This window comes from Gossypium hirsutum, chromosome A13, assembly GCF_007990345.1.
Source record: "Gossypium hirsutum isolate 1008001.06 chromosome A13, Gossypium_hirsutum_v2.1, whole genome shotgun sequence".
NCBI classification, from domain to species: Eukaryota; Viridiplantae; Streptophyta; class Magnoliopsida; order Malvales; family Malvaceae; genus Gossypium; species Gossypium hirsutum.
Genome location: NC_053436.1, coordinates 37837250 through 37864588, shown reverse-complemented (window position 1 = coordinate 37864588; position 27339 = coordinate 37837250). Strand labels below are relative to the sequence as shown.

Sequence of the window (27339 nt, the reverse complement as noted above, 5' to 3'; positions counted from 1 at the left end):
TTCTGACTTGTCACCACAAGGCCAAGCACATGCCTGTGTGCCATGGCCGTGGGAAAACTAGAGGGGTTACTGACTTAGGTCACACGGTCAGCTATACACCCATGTGTCAGCCAGTGTGCCACACCTGGCAGTAGACACACCCATGTGTCTAAGCCATGTAACTCACTAACTGTTTAATTAAGCATCTGAGGTCACACGGTCGAGCTACACGCCCATGTACTTAACCGTGTGGCACGAAAATGGGTTTGTTATAAGTTACTTTTCCCACTTAAATCACATGCATCCAAAGGCATCCAAATGGTACCAAATATACAACCAAATAAGCAACCAAAAATGTCCATTTTCATCATAAATCATACCGTATTGAATCATTACAATTCACTTCTCAAATCTTAACCATTTCTTAATCAAAACACATACCAAAACTAGCATGAATCATTTATACTCTTTAACATTTCTCATGTCTCAAATTCTAACTAAATAACCAACTATGCCAAAACATAAGGCCACATTATAAACATCAATCAAAATCATTAATAAGTCATTTCAAATGACCATATACATTTCTAACAACCATATCAAAAAGACCATAGCCTATACATGTCATATAGCCAAGCCACAAAGCGTAAAATTACTGAAAATCAATAGTCTGATAGTGTGATGCGATCTCCATTGACTTCCATCCCGAGTGAACGTCTGAAACTTTAAAACATAGAAAAATAACACAAAGTAAGCTTCACAGCTTAGTAAGTTCATATGTGAGCCTAAAATGATCAAAACATTTATATAGCAATTCTAAATAGATAAATCATTAACATTTAAAGCATAATTCATGAGCTAACATCAAACTATTCATGTCCTCATTCGCAAGCTCTCAACTTTATATAACTCAATACTTGAGTAGTTTGCCATACATACCTGTACTGATACAATTCTATTTATCGCCCATACTCTTATCAAACCTCTCTGGTTTATAAGTGCTTATGATACAAATTCATCGATTTCCCGATGCCATAGTCCAACTATGGTCTTACACATACATTGCCAAAGCGCTGTCGTGGTCTTTCTTTCACATGCCATAACCCTATTATGTTCTTAATAGTTGATCACCATATGTATATTTAGTTAAAACAACTATAATTCATACCTCACATAATATTCAATACATACTTCATTATAGTCAAATAAACACATTTTGACATGAAACATTTTATACACAATTCTTTCTTATTTAATATACATAATACGATATGAACTTATCAATTTACTTTCATTCGATTCTCACATAGGTTCTGTACGTACCTATATTACTTATTCGTATATTACTTATTTCGATTGTAGTTTAATTCTCGTCTTGACTATGCCCGTTGAACCATTCGTAATTTCTAAGGATACTCAGATATCACATAAAGCTCATACAATGCCATATCCTAGATATGGTCTTACATGTTATCACATATCGATGCCACTGTCCCAGATAGGGTCTTACACGTAATCGATTAACAATGCCAATTTCCTAGAAATAGTCTTACACGTAATCACAATACAATGCCAATGTCCCAGACATGGTCTTAGATGTAATCACATCTCAATAATCCTAATGTCCTGACATTTGTATCCTATACTATTCCTAAGGTTCATACGAGATTTTCGGATGTTGTAACTCTGTCGATTCTTGCTCATAGTTGCTCATTTGATATTCATAGCAGTTCAATGAAAAATAAACGTATATAATTCAATAATAAATAAGCATTTATAACACAATTTAAATACTTTTATTAGCATACGAACTTACCTCGATCGTTAAAACGACGGCAAGGATCGACTAGTCTGATACTTTGTTTTCCCCCATTCAGATCCGACTCTCATTTTTCTCAATCTATATAATAACAAAATTTACTATTTAATCATCATTTCATTCAATTTAACACAACTTACACATATTGGAAACATTTCACTTTTACCCCTATTATTACACATTTTTGCAATTTAGTCCTTATCACATAAAATTTCAAATTCATGCAATTAAGGACAAGCCCATGCTAGCCGAATTTTACCCATACTACTAGCAGCCCATATTTTTAGTTTATTCACACTTTTACCACACATTTCATCATATTTCACAATTTAGTCCAAAATTGACATTTTTACTAAAATTCACTTAACAAAACTCATTAATCTAACATCAAAGATTTATTTTCTATCATTAAACATAAAGATACTCAAACATTAAACAATGGCATCATCCAAATACTTTAACAGTTTTGAAATCGGAGGTACGGGCTAGCTAGATTACGAAGCAACGATTTCAAACCGAGCTCAAAACACTTACCAATCTAACTATGCAAGTGCTGAACCTTTAGAGGTCAACCATGGCTTCCTTCTTTCTTAATATTTAGTGGAAGAATGATAAAAGTTGAAAGAAGTTTTTGTTTTTGTTTTATTAAACTATCATTTAATAATCTATTTACTACAATGTCCTTGAAAAACTTTAATAATTACCATCATACCAAGCCAACATCTCCCACTAACTTATTCATGGGCTAAATACCATTCAAGGATGTTCACTTTAAAAACCATAGCTAATAAAAACTTTTAACTAATAGAACAACACTTTTGCATTTTATGCGATTTAGTCCTTTTTACCGAATTAAACATTTAAACGGTAAAATTTCTTTACGAAACTTTCATGTAATTAATCTATCATGCTGTAGACCTTATTAAAATAATAAAATAAATATTTTTACTTTGGATTTGTGGTCCCAAAATCACTGTTCTGATTTGACCCAAAAACGGGTTGTTACAGTAATGGCTTTGTGATGTTTATTGTGAATTGCTAATTTGAGTACCATATGGTTGAAATTTGGAGATTTGGTATGTATGTGATTTGAGGTAAGAAAGTGCATATATGAAGTTAATTAGTTAAGTGATTTGTGAATGTGAATTTAGTATGATTTGAATTGGTAAAATATGATGTGATGAGTCATATAGTTCTTAGTATGGAAATAGCATAAATTAGGCTTGGATGAGATTGGTTGGAATGACTACTTATGCCATGTTATATGCCATTTGGTTTGTGTAGGTGATTGAAAGTTTGGGTGAGAAAGATGGCTTGGTAAATAGCCCATTTTTGTCCTCACGGGCAGAGACACGGGTGTGTGTCTCAGCCGTGTGTGACACACAGTTAGGTGACACGGGCATGTGTCCCCTAGTGTCTAATTAGAAACCAAGTCAGTATGTTCCACACGGCCCAGCACACGGGCGTGTGACTTGGTCATGTGGCATAAGTCAGTATACTTATAGTTTCGGCACAGCCTAGCACACGGCCTGGCACACGAGCGTATACTGTGACCTACGTTAGAGAGTTACACAAGGTCAGACACGGGCTAGGACATGGCTATGTGATCCTATTTCGAATGTCTACACAGCCTGTGGCACGAGTGTGTCTTTGGCTATGTGAGGCACATGGCCAGGCTATACAGACGTGTATCCCCTATATTTTGAAAAAATTTTTAAGTTTTTCAAAAATTTCCTAAGTTATCAGTTTAGTCCCGAATCACTTCTAATGCATGTTTTGGGCTTCGTAGGCTCGTATTAGGGAAAATGTGATTGATTGTGAATGATTTATATTTGGAAATAGAAATAGTATGTGAAATGTATGATTATTTATGAAATAAGTCTAGCAATGCTCTGTAACCCTATTTTAGAGATAGATACGAGTTAGGGGTGTTATATTTATTGGTATCAGAGCTATAATTTAGTCGATTCAGGACTAAGTAGCATAAGTGAGTCTAGCTATACATGCCATATATAACATGTGACAGTGTGATATCTCTTGACCTTTTTAAATAATGTTTTCATATAGCTATGGATCCAAATTGAGCATTGGCTGATGATGTTGAAAGTAATGCGCTAGCCTCCGTTCGGAGTATTGCCATTTGAATCGAGACATGTGTTTGGTAGTCAGGGAGGAGAAGCCAAGGAAACCTTCTTCCAAATGATGAATGAATGGTTCACTGAGTTTGTCCGAACGAATCTGACTGCTCAGCAACCTCCACCTTCACCTATTCCCCAACTGGTTCTCGTACCTCCTCAAGGTGTGGAACCTTTACGTTTGAGTAAGTCACCTGTTGATAAAATTCAAAAATACGGGGCAGAAAAGTTTAAAGCTACTGCTGGGAGAGCTGAGTTTTGGCTTGAGAATACGATCTGGGTATTTGATGAACTTTCTCGTACGCCAGCTGAATGTGTTAAATGCGCTGTATCACTTCTGAAAGATACTGCATATCAATGTTGGAATACTTTGATATCCATGGTACCGAGAGAAACAGTCACATGGAAATTCTTTCAAACTGAGTTTAGAAAGAAATACATATCAACCAAAAGTGCAAAGAATTTCTGGAATTGAAATAGGGTCAAATATCTATGACTGAGTATGAAAAAGAATTTGTGAGCCTCAGTAAATATGCTCGAGAATGTGTCTCCATTGAGGCAATTATGTGTAAGCGATTTGAAGACGGGTTGAATGAAGACATTAGACTTCTAGTTGGGATTCTTGAATTGAAAGAATTTGTTGTGTTAGTCGACAGAGCTTGCAAAGTAGAGGAACTTGGCAAAGAAAAGAGAAAAGCTGATTTTGAGACTAAAGATTCGAGAAAGAGGTCGATGAGTAAACCCTATAACTCGTCGTCAAAGAAATCACGAGATTCGTATAATCATTTGAATGCTTCAGTGGGGTATTCTTATAGAAGTGGGAAACAATACATGGGTCCTAAAGCCCAAGCCACTTTAGTATCTAATAAGTCATAATTTATACATATTTTATCCCATTCTTAAGCACATTTTTGGATAAATTATCATTAGATTTGTGGACTTTGATGCTCCTAATCCTTTAATTTCATGTTTTATACTTAGGTGAGCATAGGAGAGTAAAAAGAGCGAGAAACAGGCTAAAAATGGAGAAAATGGGTCAAGGTGGGAAATCAACACGGCCAGAACTTCCTCACACGGGTACACTACACGCCCGTGTCTATTTAGTAGACTCTAACACGGCCTAAGCCACCCCACACGGGCGTGTCCCTATCGAGCCCAAGTCTAGTTCTACTCGAAAAAGGCCACTTTTGAGGGTTTGGAAGTATTCTAAAGCCTATATAAACACCCTAGAAGGGCACCTAGAAGAGACACGGAGAAGGGGGCAAGGAATTACTCAAAGAAAGCCGATTGATCCATCTCAGAAGCTGGATTCTCCTTCAAGACTGAAGATCTCCCTCCAATTTCCTTCAGGGGTTTTTGGGTTTTCTTTATGTTTTGTTATCATTATTCTTCTGAAATGTTTTCTTTCACGCATATAAACTAAATCCCCTAAATACCTAAGGGGAGTGAAACCTAAGATGGATCTTGTTATTATTTTCTGAATTATATGATAAATACTTAATTTGTTCTTAATTCTTACTTTAATATTCCAGGATATTGATTCAAGTATTGATGTGCTTATTTAGAGGAGTAAAAGTCTCTGTCTAAGAGTAAATCTAGCATAATTAAGCGGAGTTGATTGCACCCCTAGACATAGGTTGACATAAATCTATCAGATTAGGGTCAAACCTAATAAGGGAATCCATAGATCGAGTTAATGCAACACTAGGGGTTTTAATTAGAAAGAGATTTCAATTAATCAACCTAGGTTTAGACGTTGTTAGTCTCGAGAGAGATAATAATATAAATTAGAGATTTCTACGGATCGAGTCAAGTGAATAAATCGTCTAATTCAGAGTCAAATAACAAGTGAAGTTTGGGTGGATTTTCTCTTAGGTATTGTCCAAATCAATCAGTTTTCCCAAAAGTATTTCCCCAATTTACTTCCTGTGCATTCTTAGTTTAGTGAATTAGTTTAGATAAAGCAAATCCCCTTATTTTTAGGCTAGATAATAAAAAGAAGGTTAATACTAGTACTTTTAGTTTCTGTGGGTTCAACATTCCGGTCTTGCTATAAGCTATACTACTGTTCGATAGGTCCGCTTTCCTTTATCATGATAATAGTTAGTTTTCAAGTATGATCAATCATAAATTTAAAACTTATCATGAGACATTCCATCAAGTTTTTGGACCCGTTGCTGGGGAACTAAGATATTAGGAACACTTAACTTTTATTACTTTAGCCATTTATTTTATTGCAATTTAAATTTTATTTTAGTTTTGTTAATTTTACTAAATTTTCTTTTGTTTTCTTCTAACAGGTTTTTTATAGTTTATGACTAGAAGAAACCGTCAAGACCATTACTTTTTTATAGTGAGATTGAAAGTACAGCTCGCAGAAACCAAAGAGAAAAAAGGCGAAGCCTACGATACATAGAGGAAGGGCAAGAGGACAATATTCAACCCACATCTGAGGAGATGCCTGAAAATCAGGAAAATTCGCTACCTTCTACGATTACTGCTGATCTAGTAAATCAGAATCCTACTCCTTGTACTATGTATGATTATGCTAAACCTAATTTAATAGGAACTGAATCGAGTATAGTTAGGCCTGCTATTGCTGCAAAAAATTTGGAACAGAAACCTAACACAATTCAAATGATACAACACTTTGTTTAGTTTGATGGTTTGCAGGATAAGGATCCAAACACTCATTTAGCGAATTTTATGGAACTTCGGTTGTTTCACTTTTAAAATTTTTACTTAAATATTTTCCGCCGACTAAAACGGCTAAATCGGGGAATGATATCTCTTCTTTTGTGCAGATGGATCTAGAAACTCTTTATGATGCATGGGAGAGATACAAGGATCTATTGAGAAGGTGCCCTCACCATGGGTTACCACTTTGGCTACAAGTTCAAACTTTTCACAATGGCCTAAATCCTTCAACTAGACAGATGATTGACGCAACTGTTGGTGGGACTATCAATAATAAGACATCTGAAGAGGCTTATGAATTTCTAGAAGAGATGTCACTGAATAATTATCAATGGCAAGTCATGAGGACAAAGGCGATGAAAGCGGCCGGCGTTTTTAACGTCGATTCGGTCACTATGCTCTCTAATTAGGTAGAACTTTTGAATAGAAAAATTGATGATTTACTTGGTTCTTCACAGGCTCATCCAGTAATGCAGTACGATGCAAATGGAGATGGAACAAGCAATTCAAAATACCCACCTTATGGCCACAACATGGAAAACGAGCAATTGAATTATATGGGTAATAATCCTCGACCTCAAAATAATCCTTATAGTAACACTTATAATGCAGGTTGGAGGAACCATCCCAACTTCTCATGGGGTGGCCAAGGAAATCAAAGGCCACAACATCCCCCAGGTTTTCAACAACCACCTTACCAGCAGGAAAAGAAGCCAACCCTTGAAGAGATGCTAACGAAATTCATCTTAGTGTCAGAAACTTATTTTGAGAATACCGAGACAGCACTTAAGAATCAACAATACAAGGGCTCGAAACTCAGATAGGCCAGCTTGCCAAACTAATTTCTGAACGACCACAAGGTAGCTTGCTGAGTAATACTGAATCTAACCCAAGGGAACAGCTTAATGCGATTACCGTTCGAAATGAAGAAGCATTAGTTGAACCTAAACCAGAACTGAGGCAAGGAATTGTGGTAAGTAAAGGTCAATGTGAGGTGGACCACTGTAAGCGAAAATCGGTAAGTAAAGAGTACAAACCTCGCGTGTCATATCCCAGTGCGACAAGGAAAGACCACACAGATGAACAATTTGGTAAATTCCTTAAATTATTAAAGAAATTACATATTAACTTACCGTTTATTGAAGCTCTTTCGCAGATGCCAAACGCAGTTAAATTTTTAAAGGAGCTTTTAGCAAATAAATGAAAGTTGGATGAGGCATTGCATGTGAAGTTGAATGCAGTTTGCTCAGCCATTCTGCAGAATAAACTAGCCAACAAATTGAAAGATACAAGGAGTTTTATGATTCCTTGTTTAATTGGTAGCTTAGATGTTAATAATGAATTGGTTGATTTAGGGGCTAGGGGCGAGCATTAACTTCATGCCCTATAAATTGTTTAAACAACTATGTCTTGGGAAACCCAAACAAACTAGGATAAGCATTCAGTTAGTAGATAAAACCAATAGATTTCCTAAGGGTATCATTGAAAACGATCTTGTCAAACTCGATAAATTTATATTCCCAATTGATTTTGTTGTTCTAGACATGGAAGAGGATAGTGACGTACCTTTGATTTTAGGACGACCCTTTTTAAAAACTACTAGAACCATTACTGATGTTGGTACAGGTGAACTCACACTTCGTGTGGGTGGTGAAACAATCTCTCTTCAAGCTCGTAATTTGAGTAACACGTCGAATATTGAGGGTGGTTGTATAAATCATGCTACTAATACTAATCATGTGGTGCAACCTTTTTTGTAGGAAACACATTCGAAGAGCATACATGAGTCATGTTCAAGTAACAACAGAGGACCCATCTATGAAGAATGATGACTTCAAATCAATGAACTAGATGAATGGCGGACACAGAAACCGAGAACACACGATAAACCAAAACCACGCCATGACAGACTCAATGTTTTATCAAATCAACTTAAGGTTAGAGACAAAGTACTATTAGATGCGGCAGACCCTCATATTACCACTTCTGAACCTAATGGAGCAATCCCTTTTACGGTACTTAACAATTTCCCATATGGTACAGTCGAGGTAACTCAGTCCAAATTCAGCACTTTTAAGGTAACTAGTACTCATCTAAAACCTTATTTTGATAAAATTGATAACAAGAATGAGGAGTGTAAACTCCTCTCACCACCACGACCACACAATAGAGAGGTAAGTCAAGCTTAGACTATAAATAAGCGCTCCTCAGGAGGCAACCTGAGCACTAACAGTGTGATTTCTTAAAATTTTAGTTTTTAACATCTAAATCATTAACTGAGCCTTTGAACACAGGTTTTCCAAACCCACACGGCCAGGCACATGGACGTGCCTTAGGCCGTGCTCATACCACGGGCGGTGACACGGCGGTGCTATACGACCATGTGAAAATAGAGCAAAATTTTTCCCAAAACACGGGATTCGATACATTGCCACAGCCGTGCGACATGGTCGTGGGCAATCCTGTCAAATTAACACAGGCATGCAACATGCCTGTGCCCACCACCTGTGGTCAAAACTATCAAAATGACATGGCCATGTGCACCAATGCGCCCAAATTTGAGAACCACGAAACACAGGCTAAAAAAGGGCACACAGGCGTGCCCCACGGCCGTGTGCCCAAATATCTTTATAAACCCCTACTACTCATCTTTTATTTATTTTTATTTTTATCTTTATTTATCATTATTTATCTTTTTTTTAACTTACTTTTTGTTTTAGTTCTCTTTAAAACTATTTTTAGGTTTTATAATTTATATTAAGCAATTTATGTTTTCGGCCATTTCTTCACGAGTAATCATGCTACTTTATATTTCCTAAAGAGTTAATGATTCTATCGCGGTTATGACGAGCTCCAAAGCTCACTATTACTTAGGAATTTGCAACTCTACTGGAAAAGGTCCTCCACGACTGCCATGCCCTGCTCGACCACGACCATAGCTACCACTAGCTGTAATATTCTTTTGGCGTAACACTTGTAGACTAACAACCTCTACCACCACCTGTGTATCCTCCTCCAGTCTCACCCTTGCCTTGGCCGATTACTTTCCATGACTCTAATTCAAGGATTTCATTTAACATTCAAGAAGTTTCACTTCTCTCCCTATCTTATGATCTTATATCTATATTTTTAATTAAATTTATCTTTGTACATTAAGGACAATGTAGATCTTAAGTGTGTGGGGGGGTTATTTATATCATTATTAGAAAAATCTCTGGATTTTGACTTATTCTCTCGTGACTCACTCATATCACTATTAGAATGAATTTTGATTAATTTATGATTTTTATTGATATGTCTTGAATTAAAACATAGGCATTTATGCATTGATTGTTTAAACTTTAAGGAATTAGAGAATTAAGCATGATAAGTTGATTTTTCAGAACTAAAAATTTTTAGGTTATTTTCCCAAGTCTAGGTATTATCTTGAAGTTGAAATTCACATGATTAACATCAAAAAGCCATAATTTTTGTGAGATCTTGAGCCTTTAGAGCATATATTATTTCTTTCATGCTCACTTTTATTGTTGCTATGAGTGTGTCAATATTGATTTTTTATTCCAAAACGTGCTTCGATTATGCATGTCAAGACCACACCATTGATTTGATATGTTGAGATGATAAAGGCACTTAGCTTTAACCCACTAACTCCATAAAAGCCTACCTTCATAATTAACCCTTAGTGAACTCCCTTAAGCCTAACAAGCCATTCATTGATTTACCCTCAATATTAACCCATAACCCATTATTGTTGAAATCCCCTCAATTAATTAGATCCCTATTTTTGTCGAGATTTGATTTGAATAAATTACTTAGCTATGTTTTATTTTTAATAGTCAGCAAAGTTCTATGTTACTTGATTTGTTCTTAAAAAAAACGAAGTTGCTGCAATTGAGATGGTCTAGCATATTACAAAATTATGTAAGGCTTGGTTTAAACGATGTTAACCATGAAGAAAAGTTCAATTCTAGGATCATCTAATTAGGAATGTAATTTGTCAGCTTTAGTATTTTTCTAGTTATGTAAATTTTCAATTTAATCTTGATTCTAACCTTCTCTTTCAGTTTGTGACCACACCCCCTAACCAAAGCGACGTTACAACCCTCTAAAGACCTTTTGATTGATGCATCATCTCAATATATAGGGGTAGAGATTTGATTTTCACGCAAGCCTATGGTAATAACTTTTTATATTAACTGATGAGTGCTAAATTTGTTGTCCTTAAACACCTCGAGTGATTTGAGTGAATCTTTAGTGAGGATGTTGAATTCTGTGATAATTTGAACCAAAGGTGATTACTTAGATGAGAGGAGAACCTATGTTTTCGTGATAAAATGCTCAACTTGGAATGTTTGAAACTTTGATGTTCTTCTAGTTGAATTATCAATGTATGATTACTTATGGATTATTTTTAGATATTATTGATAGGAATTATAAGTTGAGAAAAATGAATTCTTAATTGTGAATTGAGGAGTTTGCTTGAGGACAAGCAAACGCTTAAGTGTGGGGGTATGTGATAAGTCATAATTTATACATATTTTATCCCATGCTTAAGCATATTTTTAGATAAATTATCATTAGATTTGTGGAATTTGATGCTCCTAATCCTTTAATTTCATGTTTTAGACTTAGGTGAGCATAAGAGAGTAAAAAGAGCAAGAAACGGGCCAAAAACGGAGAAAATGGGTCAACGTGGGAAATCAACACGACCTTGACTTCCTGACACGAGTAGACCACACGCCCGTGTCTATTTAGCAGACTCTAACACGGCCTAAGCCACCCCACACGGGCGTGTCCCTATCTATCCCAAGTCTAGTTCTACTCGGAAAAGCCACTTTTGAGGGTTTGGAAGCATGCTAAAGTCTATATAAACACCCTAGAAGGGCACCTAAAAGAGACACGGAGGAGGGGGCAAGGAATTACTCAAAGAAAGCTGATTGATCCATTTTAGAAGCCGAATTCTCCTTCAAGACTAAAGATCTCCCTTCAATTTCCTTCAGGGGTTTTTAAGTTTTCTTTATGTTTTGTTATCATTATTCTTTTGAGATGTTTTCTTTTACACATATGAACTAAATCCCCTAAATACCTAAGGGGAGTGAAACCTAAGATAAATCTTGTTATTATTTTTTGAATTATATGATAAATACTTGATTTGTTTTTAATTACGTGTTCTTAATTCTTGCTTTAATATTCCAGGATATTGATTCAAGTATTGATGTGCTTATTTAGAAAAGCAGAAGTCCCTGTCTAAGAGTAGATCTATCATAATTAAGCAGAGTTGATTGCACCCCTAGACATAGAGCGACATAAATCTGCTGGATTAGGGTCAAATCTAATAAGGGAATCCATAGATCGAGTTAATGCAACACTAGGAGTTTTAATTAGAAAGATACTTCAATTAATAAACATAGGGTTAGACGTTGTTAGTCTCGAGAGAGGTAATAATATAAATTAGAGATTTCTACGGATCGAGTCAAGTGAATAAATCGTCTAATTCAGAGTCAAATAACAAGTGAAGTTTGGGTGGATTTTCTCTTAGGTATTGTCCAAATCAATCAGTTTTCCCAAAAGTATTTCCCCAATTTACTTCCTGTGCATTCTTAGTTTAGTGAATTAGTTTAGATAAAGCAAATCCCCTTATTTTTAGGCTAGATAATAAAAAGAAGGTTAGCACTAGTACTTTTAGTTCCTGTGGGTTTGACATTCCGGTCTTGCTATAAGCTATACTACTGTTCGATAGGTGAGCTTGCCTTTATCGTGATAATAGTTAGTTTTCAATTACGATCAATCATAAATATAAAACTTATCACGAGACATTCCATCAGTATCGAGTGTTGGTAGTGTTAGAACCAACAAACTTGAGTGTCCGCAGTATGTAAGACAGCATTCTTGTGACAGCCCAAAGTTGACCCTAGTCGGGAAGTGGTTTCGGGACCGCTAAACCGAGTCACCGAAATGTTTGAATGTGATACTTATTGTGTAGAATATGTAATTATGAATGTGTGAAAATTTCAAGCTTCAATTTGGTTGATTTCATGTGAATTTAGTCAATAGGACTTATGTGAGAAAATTCTAAAATGTGATAGGTCAATGTGTGAGGACCTACTAGTGCATGTGGACAAAGGGGGGACTTGCATGTCAAATTCCCCCCCTAATGAGTAGTGGCCGGCCATGACAAAGAATGATGGGCAAAACATGTCATGAAACATGTTTTGTTAGTGGAAGAATAAAATAAGGAGTATGGGTAATAAAGAAATGGAAAACAAAAGAAAAAAAAATGTGTGTGTGGTGTTTGTTCCCCCCATTGCCGTGAGCTCAAGAGAAGAAAGGAGAAAAGTTTGTGTTCATCCTTTCTCACCTCCATTTTAGCCTAAATTAGAAAGAAAAACAAAGAAAAAATTTCTCATCCTTTGGTTCATCCTTGGCCAAAAATTTTAAGGAGGAAAGAAGAAGAAAGGTGAAGAGATTCGGCCATGCATGTAGCTAGGCTAAGGTATGTTTGATGATGTTTCATGAGATGCATGCATGATTTAGTGGTTAGCTTGAGTTCTACCTAGCCCATGGTCTAAATCTTGCTATGTGATGGAAATGGCACTCGACCATGGATGCATCATTCTTGGTTGATGTTTGATGTTGTGGTGATGAGGTATGAGGATGAGTTAAGATTCGGCCTAGGTGGAGGTTGTGTTAATGCCATTGCATGCAAAATATGAAGCTTGTTAATGATGCATGTGATGATGGCTTGATGATTCTTGAACCTCCTTTTTAGCATTTTTGTGTGAGCACATATGTGCATTGGTTGCTAAAGGGAGAAGAATCGGCTAGCAAGATGTGTGCTAAGGCCGAATGTAACTTTGCATGTTGATGAGCAATGCATGTGTTAAATCGATGAAAAGGGGAGGATGCTTTACTAGTGGGTATATGTGTGTATTAAATGTTGAAATCGACCCCAAAAATGGACATGCATATTCGGCCAAGGGGAAAGAAATTAGCTAATATGTTGTGTTGATGCATGATTTTTGCATGTATGAGACTTTAATGTCTAATGTATGAATATGGGCTAAGTGCCTTGTGTTCATCTTTTGATGCCTAAATGATGAAATCAATTTATTTGTTTGATTAAGCTCAAGAGCAAAGGGGAAATAAATCCGATAAAGGGAAGGAAAAAGTGGTCGAATAGTTAGCGGGATCGTTCGACAACACCCGAGGTAAGTTCTTGAGTAAGAGAGCTTAAATTTCGACGTGATTAAATCATGCTCTATGTGTGGCTATTGAGCCGAATGTGCAAGGACAATATGTGCCTTGTGTTTGAGTTTCGTAAACGAAAATGAAATATGAATGTGCATGATTAATTGAATGCTGTCCGGGCTAAGTCCCGAAGGCTTTGTGCTAAGTGAATATATCCGGATTAAGATCCGAAGGCCTTTGTGCGAGATACTAAATCCGGGTTAAGTCCCGAAGGCATTCGTGCGAGTTATTAAATACGGGTTAAGTCCCGAAGGCATTCGTGCGAGTTATTAAATCCGGGGTAAGTCCCGAAGGCATTCGTGCGAGTTGTTAAATCCGGGTTATGTCCCGAAGGCATTGTGTGAGTTACTAAAACCGGGCTATGTCCCGAAGGCATTTGAACGAGGAGCTATATCCGGTTAAATCCCGAAGGTACGTGATTTGGTAATGAATGAGCTTGCTGTAAAATTCCAGCGAATACTCGAAAAACATCCCAATATGGGGATATGTTACGTATGTGTTGAATTTAATCGAGCCCTTACAAATAAATGTTCGCTCAGTTGATAAACGAGCTACCGGCCTTCGGCCAAGTTAGTTTATTGTGTATGTACATAATGGTTGTTAATGTTGTGAAGCAAGTTTGATATCGGTAAATTGCGTATTATGAAATATTCCGTTTAGCTAAATGTGTGCTATTATTTGTGCATGCTGGAATTCCTTGCTCAAACTTACTAAGCATAAATTGCTTACTCGTTACATTGCTCCTCTGTTTTATAGATTTTTGGTTCTCCAGCTATCGGACTCGGGATCTTGAAGTCGAAGTCGCCCACACTATCAAAGGCTCTTTTGGGTACTATTTTGGTTGAATCTTGATATGGCATGTATAGGACTACCCATTGTTGTTTTTTCGAGTACTTTATGAAATGTATAAGTGTTCAGCCATGCGAAAATGGCTTGTAGAAGTGAAGTATGGCATTAGACCATTCGTGTTTATGAATGTATAGATGGTTTCATGATGTAACTATAGTTGGAATGGAAGTGTTGAGCAAATGATCAGCCACTGGAATGGCTAAGTATGATCATATGTGGGCTTATGTATGACAAGGCCCTAGTTGGTCCATGAAACCCCAAATTAGGTAAGGTTTACTTTGAAAACAGAAGCTGATAGCAGCAGTGGTGTGGATTGGAAAAATCACAAGAATTCGTAGGAGTGGAATTAAATAGTGAGTAAATTATGTAATCGAACCTTGATGAATCTACTTTCATATGGAAGTAACGAAACAATTATAGGAACAGTACAGAAAGAGATATTCGGGTTCTTGTGTAACAGGGCCAGAACAGTTTCTGGATTCACTGTTCCGCCTTTGGAAATTCACTATAAATTGACCAGAGATAATTAGGGGTCATACCATATATGTATGGATTCCTCTCTGAGTCTAGTTTCCATAGAAACAAACGGCATCAGTATTGAAGCTCTGTGCAGAGAGATATCCCAGTCGTAATGGGAAAAGGTCAGTGTAGTCGACCCCTGTAACATGGGAGACTTTGACTAATAAACTGTACTAATTGGCCTGACCAAAAATTCTAGAAAAAAAATCCATAGGTGGGGACATGAGTCTAGTTTCAGGGAAAAATCACAAAACTGATTTTTGAGTTGTGAAACTCAAGATATGATTTTTGAAGCGACTAGTACTCAGACTGGGCAGTGTCTGGAAAAATTTTTCAAAGTTTGTTAACATCTCGTGTCCGACTCCGGTGTCGGTCTCGGGTTCGGGGTGTTACAATTCTAGAGACTGTTGGATGAATAACAAAGCTTGTTTTAGATGTGGCTCACAAGATCACTTTATTTTGTATTATACTGAGTTACCTAAGAAAGACAAAAATCTTAATATAAGACCGAGCAATATAGCTGCTAGAGGGAGATCACCTAGAAGTACGGGAAATGTGACTAGCATCAAGGGTGCGACAAAGGACTCTGCTATGAGATATGAGGCTTGAGCACTAGCAAGAGCTTATACTATTCACGCTCGCAAAGATGCATCATCACCAGATGTTATCACTTGTACATTTTCTCTCTATGATATTAATGTAATTGCCTTGATTGATCCTGGATCGACTCATTCGTATATTTGTATGAATTTAGTGTCTAGTAAGAGTTTTCCTATTAAGTCTACTGAATTTTTGATTAAAGCATCAAACCCCTTAGGCAAGTATGTCCTAGTTGACAAAGTTTGTAAGAATTGTCCTTTGATGACTTAGGGTTACTGTTTTCCTGATGATTTGATGCTTTTACCATTTGGTGAATTCGATGTGATTCTAGGTATGCATTGGTTGACTCTGCATGATGCTATTTTGAATTTTAGATGAAAGACTATTGAATTAAAATGTCAGAATAATGAAATTCTTCAAATTGAATCCGATGATTTGAGTGGGTTTCATGTTATGTAATATCGAGGATGCTAGCTCAAAAATATGTGAGAAAAGATTGTGAAGCTTATCTTACATATGTCCTGGATACAAAAAGTGTGTTAATCGAAGATTGAATCAATAACAGTGATCTGTGAATATCCGGATGTGTTTCCAGAAGAGTTTCCTAGGTTGCCACCAATTAGAGAAGTCAAGTTTGCAATTGAATTAGTACTAGGAACATCACCAATATCGATAGCTCCGTATAGACTGGCTCCTACAGAATTGAAAGAGTTATAAGCTTAGTTGCAAGAGTTAGCAGACAGAGGTTTTGCATGACCTAGTTTTTCACCTTAAAGTGCACCAGTTCTATTCATAAAGAAGAAAGATGGATCGAGGAGATTGTGTATTGATTATCGTCAGCTCAACAAGGTTATGATTAAGAATAAGTATCCTTTGCCAAGAATTGATAATTTGTTTGATCAGTTGAAAGGAGCAACCGTATTTTCGAAGATTGATCTGAGATCTGGCTTATCAGTTGCGAGTTAAAGATTCGGATGTGCCAAAAACCGCGTTCAGAACAAGGTATGGACATTAAGAATTTCTGGTTATGCCATTTGGATTAACTAATGCTCTTGCAGGTTTTATGGATTTAATGAATCGAATTTTTTGACCATATTTACACAAATTTGTTTGTATTCATTGATGGCATTTTGTGTAGCATCCCGATTTTGGGGATAGTAAGAATAATGGTCTCGGGACCACAAATTTGAAGTTAGGGAATTTTTTTATCAAAATAGAGTCATAGCATGGTTATTATAGTGCATGAAAAATTTGGTGGATTAATTTTAGCGTTTATGAGCTCAATTGTGAAAGAGGACTAAATTGCATAAGTGCAAAAGTCTTAAATTGATAGCTAAAGGTGTTAAATAGTTAGAGAACCAAAAGTTAGGGTCTTTAAAAGGTAAATATACCCTTGGAAGAAGGCATAGCCGGCCATAGAGTCAATGAGGAGACAAAATTGTCAAAATTAGGTGAGTTGGTGACCAATTGTCAAAAGATGATATCTTTTTCCCATCTTCTTCTCCACTGAACTTTCAGAAAAAATTAGGGGTTTGAGAGCTTAAAATTTTCAGCAACTTGAAGCACTTACAAGTAAGTGATTTTCATACCCTTTGTTGATGATTTTTGTATTTTGGAGACCCTTGTAGCATGAGCTTTCAAATGAGGGGTATATCTTGCAAAATGGTTAAAGGTCTAGGGTTTTTCCATGAGAGAATTTAGGGTGTTTTCTAAAATTTTATGGAAGAATATGAGTCTTATTTGTGTAATAGACAACTTTTGTGAAATGTATTACCATGAAAACACTTAAAGGAACTATTTTGCACAAGTTGTAAAATAGTTGATAAATGTGTGAAATATGATGAATTTGGAGTTGCTATAAGAGTAAAAAGAGTTCATCTAAGCTTAAGATGCAAATAAATTCGATAAAAATCGATTTTCGAGCATAGGGGTAAAATATTCATTTTTACCAAAGTTTAGGGGCAAAATGGTCAATTTACCGAAGATGTGAATTTTGATTTGCCTAATTGAATTTAGTGACTAAAAGAGTGTATTTGTAACACCCCTTACCCATGTTCTAAGTCGGAACAAGGTACGGAATATTACAGATCACGAAAACATGAATTCACACATTTACCTGATCTTACGTAATTAATTCCTCTAGCTTGAACAAAAATAAATAACATTAACAGATATACATAGGTACTAGTAAATTATAAAATTTTGAAAAGTAATATTTTAAAACAAATTAACTATGACACATAACAAAATGATTCAGCCCTCTATACATGCCATAATTCCAAAATAGTGTTTACAAAATACCAAAAAGTATTGATAGTGTGGATGGGTCTCCGACGATCTCCAAATCTCGAGCTGGCTTAGTAATTCTATAAGACCAAAAAAAGAAAAGAAGGTAAGCATATAGCTTAGTAAGTAAGTACGAAATTGATATTCAATTTATCAAAGTAAAACAATCATACTAGTATATAATCACATATTTAGGACAGGCTATTTTCTGGAGTCCCAGTAAAAAAAATCGTATCTCGAGCTAAAAAACTTGAAATCTAATTCCAGAAATTTTCCCTGAGACTAGACTCATATATCTACTTACAAAATTTTTTCTAGAATTTTGGGTCAGGTCAATTAGTACAGTTTATTAGTTAAACTCTCCCCTATTTCAGGGTTCGACTACTCTGACCCCTGTGCACTACGAACCAAATTTCTCCCTGTACAGAATTCCAATGACCATTCTGTTTGTTTCTCCTAAAAATAGACTCAATAAGGAATACATTCATGTAAAGTATGACTATTAATAATTTTTTTTACAATTTATGGTGAATTTCTAAATTTAGAACAGGGGATCTCAAATTCATTCAGACACTGTTTCACAAGAATTCAAATATCACACAATATAGAAAACCTTTGCTTCCCATGTTTCTTTTATGTGAAAATAGACTCATTAAGCTTTATTTTCATATATCATTTTCAATTTTGATCAACTTCCACAATTTTTGGTAAATTTTTAAAATCATGTAACTGCCGCTGTCCAGCACTATTTTATTTCTAATATTCACTCTTGCATAATTTCACCTAGTCCTTTTTGTTATACCAAAATTCACTCAATTATCGAGCACATAGCTCCTAAATTTTCATAAACATAAATTTTCACATATCCACCTTATAATAACTTTCACATATTACCACTTTATCCACTTTTCCCGTTGAACTCAACAGAAAAATAACAAATATACCATTGTGTACACATATTTCCCCTTTCCACACTTATAGCCGAAGCTATCTGATACGCATAGTAGCCTACACTTAGTACTACACATGCGACCAACAATCCGGTACACATAGTAGCCTGCACTTAGTACTACACATGCGACTTAATAGTATGGTACACGTAGTAGCCTGCACTTAGTACTACACACGTGTATTCACAATAGGTCATTCGTATTATTCTGTTCTGAGGGTTCAATCGGAAAATCTTTCCTTTTTCACCGTTAACACTTATTCATAATCTAATTAAATTCGCAAGTTTCCATCATTTAATCATTCTATGGACAGTCACCAATTCATATGATAACAACATAAAATAACATAAAAAATCGATAAATTATTCATGTACAAACTTACCTCGTTGCTAACTTTAGAAATGTTATAATTTAGTCCGAAAGCTTTTCTTTTCCCTGATCACGATCGATTCCACGTCTTTCTTGATCTATAACAACACATCTATCTCATTTAACACTCATACTATTTATTTCAATCCAAAAATATCATTATGAAAAAATTACGTTTTTGCTCCCTAACTTTTACAAAATTATGATTTTGCCCCTAGGCTCGGAAATTTAATTTCAGCCCTTATTCTTATGTTTTATGACATGCTAAACATTTTTCTCTTCTATGGAAACATCAAGTTCTCACTCTAACATGTACTTATGAACATTAGGTATTTTTACCAATTAAGCCATTTTACTCATTTTAACTCAAAACCGAGTAGCACAAGTTGTCTAACATAATTTAAAACACCTAAATACAAAAATTTCACCTATGGGTATTTTTCCAAATATGAACCCTAGGTTGAATTATTGCTAACATAAGCTAAATCGAGCTACCGGGATTTCAAAAACATAAAAATCATTAATAACGGGGCTTGAAATCACTTACTATGAAGCTTGAAAATTGAAGAAACCCTAGCTATGGAGGAGAGAAAAATTCGACAGCAACTAATTGGGAAGATGACCATTTTTGTGTTATTTTTCCCATTTTATTTCATTTAATATACAAATGACCAAAATGCCCTTACTATTAAACTTTCCAAAAATTCCATCCATGTCCAATTTTTGTCCATAAACTTAGAAATTTGTCAAATTGCTATTTAAGACCTCCTAATTCATATTCCAAAGAAATTTCATACTAAAAACTTCTAGAACACAAGTTTTCAAAATTATTCGATTTAGTCCCTAATCTCAACTTAAGCGCTTAATGCATATAATTTCATCACGAAATTTTCACTCAATCATGAAATCATATCATAAACCTCAAAATAATTATAAAATAATTATTTCTATCTCAGATTTGTGGTCACAAAATCACTATTTCGATTAGGCCCTAATTCGGGTTGTCACAATTCTCCCCCCTTTAGGGATTTTCGTCCTCGAAAATCTTACCGGTAAAGAGGTTCGGGTACTATTTCCTCATGGCTTCCTCAGGTTCCCACGTAGCCTCTTTTATTCCATGTCTGTGCCACAATACTTTCACTAAGGCTATACTTTTATTTCTCAACTGTTTAATTTCCCGAGCTAAAATCTTTATTGGTTCCTCCTCATAGGTCATATCCGGTCGAATTTCAACTGTCAATTTTTGTCCATAAACATTATGAATTTTTTCCAACTAGGTTGGCAAGGCTAGCCGATAAGCCACTGGTCCAACTCTTTCAATAACCTTATAAGGCCCAATGAAACGCGGACTCAACTTGCCTTTTCGGCCAAACCTTAAAATTTTCTTCCACGGATATAACTTTAGAAAAAGTTTATCACCCACTTGGAACTCGATCTCTTTTCTCTTCAAATCCGCATATGACTTTTGTCGATCTGAAGCAGCTTTTAGACAATCACGAATCACTTTCACTTTCTTTTTAGTTTCTCTAATCAAGTCAACTCCGTGAATTTGTTTCTCACTGAGCTTGGTCCAATACAAAGGAGTCCGACACTTGTGACCATACAATGCTTCGTACGGTGCCGTCTGTATGCTCGATTGAAAACTGTTGTTGTAGGCAAATTCGACCAAGGGTAAATATTTCTCCCAACTGCCCTGAAATTCTAAAACACAACATCGGAGCAAATCCTCAAGTACCTGAATTACTCTTTCGGATTGACCGTCAGTTTGTGGATGAAATGCGGTACTGAAATTCAATTTCTTACCCAAAGCTTCTTGCAACTTTTTCCAAAACCTCGAAGTAAATCATAGATCTCTATCCGAAATAATAGACATAGGTACTCTGTGTAATTTCACAATTTCAGAAATATATAATTCAGCCAACTTATCAAGAGAATAATCCATACATACCGGAATAAAATGAGCTGATTTAGTCAGTCTGTCAACTATTACCCAGATGGCATTTTTCTTTTTCGGAGTCAGAGGCAACCATGTCACAAAATCCATCGTAATTCTATCCCATTTCCACTCGAGAATCATCATGGTTGAAGTAAACCTGAAGGTACTTGGTGTTCAGCTTTCACTTGTTAGCAAATCAAGCATTTTGCTAAAACTCAGAGATATCTCTCTTCATACCATTCCACCAATATATTTTCTTTAGGTCGTTGTAAATTTACATACTACCAGGATGAACTTGCAAACAACCACTGTGTGCCCCATGTAAAATCTTCTGAATTAACTCAGCATCTTTCGATACACATACTCGATCATGGAACATTAAGCAATCCTCTGGTCTGATTCAAAAATTAGAGTTACAATCCAATTCACACTGAGCTCGCTTGGCTCGCAATTCACTGTCATTCTTCTAAGCTTCACAAATTTGCTGAAGAAATAGCGGCCTAACTCTTAACTCGGCCAAAATCAAACCATCATCAGACATAGCCAAATCTATACCCATAGCTCTCAAAGCAAACAAAGATTTTCTACTTAGGGCATTTAGGACTACATTCGCTTTCCTGGGATGATAATCAATTATTAATTCATAGTCCTTTAATAATTCAAGCCATCTCCGTTGTCGTAAATTCAAATCTTTTTGATTCATCAAATATTTCAAACTTTTGTGATCAGTAAAGATTCGGCATTTCTCACCATATAAATAATGACGCCAAATCTTCAAAGCAAAGATAATGGCGGCCAACTCTAAATCATGTGTCGGGTAATTATTCTCGTGCAGTTTCAACTGTCTTGAGGCATAAGATACTACTTTACCTTATTGCAGTAAAATACAACCAAGACCAATTGATGACGCATCACTATAGATCACAAATTCTTTCCCCGACTCCGGTTGCACTAACACTGGTGCTTTGGTCAACCGCTCTTTCAACCTCTCAAAACTTTGTTGACACTCTTCAATTCAATTAAACTTAACATTCTTTTGCAATAGCTTAGTCATAGGAGAGGCGACCATCGAAAATCCCTCGACAAAGCGTCGATAATATCCAGCTAAACCCAAAAAGCTTCTAACCTCAGATACATCCTTCGACGGTTTCCAATTAACAATTGCCGAAACTTTGCTCGGATTGACCCGAATACCATCACCCAAAACTACATGTCCCAAAAATCCAACTTCATGAAGCCAAAATTCACTTTTACTGAATTTAGCAAACAATTTCTTTTCTCTTAAAATCTGTAATACCATTCTTAAATGTTCAGCATGCTCGGACTCGTTTCGAGAATAAATCAGGATATCATCCATGAACACAACCACAAACCTATCCAAGTATGGCCGAAAGATTCAATTCATCAAATCCATAAAGATAGTCGGAGCATTGGTTAAACCGAAAGGCATCACAAGGAATTTGTAGTGTCCATACCTCATTTTGAAAGCGGTTTTTGGCACATCTGACTCTTTAACTATCAACTGATAGTAACCAGATCTCAAATCAATCTTTGAAAACACTGTCGCCCCTTTTAACTGGTCAAACAAATCATTGATTCTCGGCAACGGATACCTGTTCTTTATGGTCACCTTGTTGAGCTGTCGATAGTCAATACAAAGTCTCATGGATCCACCCTTTTTCTTTACAAACAACACGAGGGCACCCCAGGGAGAGAAACTCGGTCTCACAAACCCCTTATCTGTTAACTCTTGTAACTGAGCTTTTAATTCTTTCAATTCAATTGGAGCCATTCTGTATGGAGAGATCGAAATTGGTGTAGTTCCAGGTAATAAATCAATAGCAAACTCTACCTCTCTGATCGGAGGCAACCCCGACAATTCTTCTGGAAATACATCCGAGAACTTGCAGACTACCGGTACTGATTCAAGGTTTGACTCAGACATTTTAGTATTTAATACATAAGCAAGATAAGCTTCACACCCTTTTTGCATATATCGCTGAGCAGACATATACGAAATCACCATAGGCAATTTATTTGATTCATTTGTTTCCACCAGAAGAATTTCACCATTTTCACATTTCAACTCAAGAGTTTTCTGTCTGCAATTTACTCTAGCATCATGTAGTCTCAACCAATCCATACCCAAAATGACATCAAACTCGTCAAATGGTAGCAACATTAGATTAGCCGAAAAATAGTGACCTTGAATCATCAAAGGGCAATTTTTGAAAACCTTATCTACTAACACATATTTGCCTAAAGGGTTTGACACTTTAATCACAAATTCAGTAGATTCTACAAGCAAGCTCTTACTAGATACCAAATTCACACAAACATAAGAACGAGTAGATCCGGGATCAATCAATGAAATGAAAATAGTATCATAAAGAGAAAATGTACCAGTGATCACATCAGGAGATGTCGCCTCTTCTCGAGCACGTACGGCATAAGCTCTAGCAGGTACTCTAGCTTCCGGTCTCCTAGTTGAGTCCTTTGTCACACTTCGACTGCTAGCTCCACTTCTAGTATTTCTCGGAGGTCTACCTCTATTAGCAGCACTAGTCTGTCTGGCACTCTAAATTTTTTATTCTTCAACCCTTTTTGGGCAATCCTTAATATAATGTTCTCGGGAACCACATTTGAAACAAGCACAGCTAATTGTCCAACACTCCCCGAAATGTTGTTTACCATAGTGCTGACACTCGGGTCTATTAGATCTCACATTACCTACACTCACCATTGAAGTATCTTGAGCTTTAGAACCCGAATATGATCTCCTACGATCCCGATACGAATGTCCAGTTGAAACAGTCAACCGAGGATTCATTTCTTTAGACTTCTTTGACTGAGATTGGAATGACTTACTCATTAGCCTCTTTCTTGCGTCTCTGGCTTCATTCACAACTTTTCTCTTCTCATTGCTCAGTTCTTCAGCTTTACAAGCTCGATCGACCAATACCACAAACTCTTTCAACTCTAAAATCCCAACTAGTAGCTTGATGTCTTCATTTAGCCCATCCTCGAACCTCTTACACATAATAGCTTCGGTGGACACACACTCCTGGGCATACTTGCTGAGTCTGACAAATTCACGTTCATATTCTGCCATAGACATTCTACCTTGTTTCAGCTCAAGGAACTCTTTCAGTTTTTTATCAATGAACCGCTGGCTTATATACTTCTTTCTAAACTCCTCCTGGAAGAAATCCCATGTAACCCTTTCTTTATGAACCACATATACCAATGTCTTCCACCAATGATATGCTGAATCCCTTAGTAAAGATATAGCACGTTTCAAACATTCTTCGGGATTGCAAGAAAGCTCATCGAATACCCTGATAAAATTTTCAAGCCAGAACTCTGCTTTCTCAAGATCATCATCTATATTAGCCCTAAATTCTTTATCCCCTTGCTTTCAAATTTTATCAACTGGGGGTTTACTCAATCTTACCATTTTGGCACCTTGAGGAACTACGGGAACTGGTTGAGGAATAGGAGGGGGTGGAAGAGGCTGAGCATTCAGATTTGCCCGAACAAATTTTGTGTACCAATTACTCATCATATGGAGAAAGGCTTCCCGAGCCCGATCTCCTTGATCATGTGTCTCATGCCTGCTCTCAACTAGCGCAGTCTCTTGCGCGGGAGCCGGCGCATTACTTTCTACATCATCAGCTACAGCTCGGTCGGGATCCATTTACTATATAAAAACACGATTTAAATTGTCAGGAGTCATCACACTATCATAATATAATTATGGTATGTATAGATAGACTTCTACACACAGTACGTAAATCCGAGAACCGCCTAAACCTCGACTCTGATACCAATAAATGTAATACCCCTTACCCATGTTCTAAGCCAGAACAAGGTACGGAATATTACAAATCACGAAAACATGAATTCACACATTTACCTGATCTTACATAATTAATTCCTCTAGCTTGAAAAAAAATAAATAACATTAACAGATATACATACGTACAAGTAAATTATCAAATTTTGAAAAGTAATATTTTAAAACGAATTAACTATGACACATAACAAAATGATTCAGCCCTCTATACATGCCATAATTCCAAAATAGTGTTTACAAAATACCAAAAAGTATTGATAGTGTGGATGGGTCTCTGACGATCTCCAAATCTCGAGCTGGCTTAGTAATTCTATAAGACCAAAAAAAGAAAAGAAGGTAAGCATATAGCTTAGTAAGTAAGTACGAAATTGATATTCAATTTATCAAAGTAAAACAATCATACTAGTATATAATCACATATTTAGGACAGGCTGTTTTTTGGAGTCCCGGTAAAAAAAATCATATCTCGAGCTAAAAATCTCGAAATCCAATTCCCTAAATTTTCCCTGAAACAAGACTCATATGTCTACATACAAATTTGTTTCTATAATTTTTGGTCGGGTCAATTAGTACAGTTTATTAGTTAAACTCTCCCCTGTTTCAAGGTTCGACTACTCTAACCCCTATGCACTACAAACCAAATTTCTCTCTGTACAGAATTCCAACAACCATGCCGTTTGTTTCCCTTAAAAATAGACTCAATAAGAAATCCATTCATGTAAATTATGACTCTTAATATTTTTTTTACAATTTATGGTGAATTTATAAATTCAGAATAGGGGATCTCAAATTCATTCAGACCCTGTTTCACAAGAATTCAAATATCACACAATATGGAATTCTTTTGCTTCCCCTATTTCTTTTATGTGAAAATAGATCCATTAAGCTTTATTTTCATATATCATTTGCATTTTTAATCAACTTCCACGATTTTTGGTAAATTTTGAAAATCATGTAACTGCTGCTATCCAACACTATTTTATTTCTAACATTCACTCTTGCATAATTTCACCTAGTCCTTTTTGTTATACCAAAATTCACTCAATGATCAAGCACATAGCTCCTAAATTTTCATAAAAACAAATTTGCACATATCCACCTTATAATAACTTTCACATATTACCACTTTATCAATTTTCCCCGTTGAACTCAACAGAAAAATAACAAATATATCATTGTTTACACATATTCCCCCTTTCCACACTTTTAGCCGAAGCTATCTGATACACATAATATCTTGTACTTACTACTACACTGCGACCAACAATCCGGTACACGTAGTAGCCTGCACTTTGTACTACACATGTGACCTCACCATCTGATACACGTAGTAGCCTGCATTTAGTACTACACACGTGATCGAAGTCATTGAGTACGCATAGTAGCCTGCACTTAGTACTACACATGTGACTTAACAGTATGGTACACGTAGTAGCCTACACTTAGTACTACACACGTGTATTCACAATGGGTCATTCGTATTATTCTTGTTCCGAGGGTTCAACTGAAAATCTTTCCTTTTTCACCGTTAACACTTATTCATAATCTAATTAAACTTGCAAGTTCCCATCATTTAATCATTCTATGGATAGTCACCAATTGATATGATAACAACATAAAATAACATAAAAAAATTCGATAAATTATTCATGTACAAACTTACCTTGGTGCAAACTTTAGAAATGTTATAATTTAGTCCAAAAGCTTTTCTTTTCCCCGATCACGATCGATTCCACGTCTTTCTTGATCTATAACAACACATTTTTCTCATTTAACACTCATACTATTTATTTCAATCCAAAAATATCATTATGGAAAAATTATGTTTTTGCTCCCTAACTTTTACAAAATTATGATTTTTCCCTTAGGCTCGGAAATTTAATTTCAGCCCTTATTCTTATTTTTTATGACATGATAAACATTTTTCTCTTCTATGGAAACATCAAATTCTCACTCTAACATGTACTTATGAACATTAGGTATTTTTACCGATTAAGCCCTTTTACCCATTTTCACTCAAAACCGAGTAGCACAAGTTGTCTAACATAATTTAAAACCTCATATTCTATTGTAAAACACCAAAATACACAAATTTC

The 27339-nt window shown here is 35.9% G+C and overlaps 1 non-coding gene across 1 annotated transcript; it reads right to left on the bottom strand.

Moving 5' to 3' along the window:
• Window positions 1-6705: 6705 nt before the first annotated feature.
• LOC121213073 (small nucleolar RNA R71) lies at window positions 6706-6811 on the bottom strand. Its single transcript, XR_005908442.1, has one exon. It is a non-coding gene; the product is annotated as a small nucleolar RNA R71 (small nucleolar RNA).
• Between the last annotated feature and the right edge of the window lie 20528 nt (window positions 6812-27339).